This window comes from Arachis ipaensis, chromosome B3, assembly GCF_059453495.1.
Source record: "Arachis ipaensis isolate K30076 ecotype BB chromosome B3, ASM5945349v1, whole genome shotgun sequence".
Taxonomy (NCBI): Eukaryota; Viridiplantae; Streptophyta; class Magnoliopsida; order Fabales; family Fabaceae; genus Arachis; species Arachis ipaensis.
The window spans coordinates 110,179,840-110,182,371 of record NC_142438.1 but is presented as its reverse complement, the minus strand read 5'-3'; the positions used below and the strand labels follow the sequence as shown (position 1 = coordinate 110,182,371).

Genomic DNA, 2,532 nt, shown 5'->3' with positions numbered 1-2,532 from the left:
GCCGATCGTGCAATTTCCTAAATCGTAGCATAACACGTTTATGCGCATCAAGTTTATGGCGCCGTTGCCGGGGATTGGTTTTCGATTGACAATTCTCAAATTGGAAGCTAACTAGATTGAGCAATTTTCTCTTGCTTTGTTAATTCTGTCCAAGATACTTGTTGAATTTTAATTTCTGCACTTGGTTACATGCTTTCCTTCTTTATGCCTTTAATTCATGCAACTAACTCACTGACTCACTAACTGTTTGAATTAATTCCTCAATTGAGCTAACCATACTCTTCCATTAACCAAGAGTATTTCACTTGTTGTGTTTGAGCTGTGTTCTTGTATGACAGGTAGGAGAGGAGAGACATCAACTCCTCCATATACCGAACCAGAGAGGACCCTTCATAGACTTAGAAGGGAAGCAAGAGGGAAGAGAGTAGTGGGAGAAGAGGAATCTGAAGGAGAATCTGAGGACAATTTTGAGGAAGCTTTAGATCTCAACATGGATAGAGAAGTTCACAACCATGAGAGAGCTGATGGAAACGATGCCATCCCTGAGAGGAGGGTTCTTAGTTCATACATAAACCCAACCTCTGGGAATTGTGGTAGTAGCATCCAGAAACCACCCATTCAGGCCAACAATTTTGAGCTCAAGCCACAGCTAATATCACTTGTGGAAAATCATTGTTCCTTTGGAGGAAGTGCTAATGAAGACCCAAACCAACATCTCACAAAATTCCTGAGAATTTGTGACACTGTGAAGTCCAATGGAGTCCAGGAAGATGCCTATAAACTGCTTTTGTTCCCATTTTCACTTAGGGACAAAGCAGCTAAGTGGCTGGAATCATTCCCAAGGGGGAGTCTAACAACATGGGATGAGGTGGAAAGCAAGTTTCTGGCACGTTTCTACCCTCCACAAAAGGTCAATAGGCTTCGATCTGAGGTTCAGACTTTTAGACAACAAGATGGTGAAACTCTCTACGAGGCATGGGAGAGATTCAAGGACTTGACAAGGAAATGCCCACCAAACATGTTCCATGATTGGGTGCAACTGCACATCTTCTATGATGGGCTCTCTTATGAATCAAGGAAGGCTGTAGACCATTCATCAGGAGGTTCATTGAACAGGAAAAAGACTGTGGAAGAAGCCATTGAAGTGATCGAGACAGTGGCTGAGAATGAGTACTACTATGCATCAGAAAGGCACAACACTAAGGGAGTCATGGAGCTGAACCAGGTTGATACAATTCTAGCCCAAAACAAGGTGTTTGCCAAGCAACTAGCAGAGCTTACCAGGCAATTAGAAACAAAGCAAGTGGCTGCAATACACACACAAGATCAAGAGGAAGTAGGCATTGAAGGAGGTGATTGGGATGAGGTTAACTATGTGGGAAACCAACAAAGGCAATCATATGATCCACATTCCAACACTTACAACCCAGGCTGGAGAAACCACCCAAACTTTGGGTGGGGAAACCAACAAACCCAACCACAAAACCACAAACCTTACAACCACAACCAACATAACAATTCCACATACCAAAACTCCAACCAAAGATCATACCAAGCCACACAAAACACTTACCCCCAATCATCATATCATGGCCAAAATAATCAACATACCCAACCTAATCCGAACCAACAATTTCAAGATCAATTAAACCGGATAGAAGGAATTATGGCAACCATGAGTCAAGACATCATTGAACTGAAGAGCTTCAGGGATGATGTGAGAACTACCTTAAGAAACCATGGTGAAAAACTCAAAAGGATGGAATCTCAAGTAGGAGAGCTATCTCAACAGGCACCCAAATCAACTGCAGTGTTCCCTAGTGACACAGAAAAGAATCCTAAAGGGGAACAAAAGAGAGTAAGATGGGAAGAATGCAAAGCCATCACCATAATGAAGGAAGTCTCAGAAGAAGAAGGAATCAGGCCCTCAGAGCAGGAACCAGAAATCTTGAAGGAAGGTGTGGAAGAAGTTAAGCAAGAAGGTGGAACTGAGCAAGCCAAGGAACTGCAAAAAGGCATGATGGAAGTATACCAACCAAAAGCACCATTTCCTGAGAGGTTAGGAGGAGGTGAAAAAAGGAAAACCTATTCAAGGTTTCTAGAGACATTTAACTCTCTGCATGTCAATATTCCCTTTCTTGAGATTCTTCATCAAATGCCCACACACATCAAGTATTTAAAGGAATTGTTAAGCAAGAAAAGAGTTTTGAAGGGAGGACAAACGGTAACAATGAACAAAGAATGCAGTGCTCTCATCAAGAAGGACACACTCTCTAAGAAAACGGACCCAGGAAGTTTTCATATCCCTTGCATCATAGGGGAAACAAAAATTGACAGAGGATTCTGTGATCTAGGAGCTAGCATAAACGTGATGCCTCTAACTCTTATGAAGAGGCTACAACTGAATGAGGTGAGATCCACTGATGTAATCATACAACTGGCTGACAAAACTCAGAAGCAAGCTGAAGGGGTAGTTGAAAATGTGCTGGTGAAAGTGGGGGATTATTATTTCCCCACAGACTTTGTCATTGT

At 42.3% G+C, this 2,532-nt stretch overlaps 1 non-coding gene across 1 annotated transcript; it reads right to left on the bottom strand.

Moving 5' to 3' along the window:
* Window positions 1-916: 916 nt before the first annotated feature.
* LOC148572013 (small nucleolar RNA R71) lies at window positions 917-1,020 on the bottom strand. The gene has a single exon (XR_015909021.1). It is a non-coding gene; the product is annotated as a small nucleolar RNA R71 (small nucleolar RNA).
* Window positions 1,021-2,532: the final 1,512 nt, after the last annotated feature.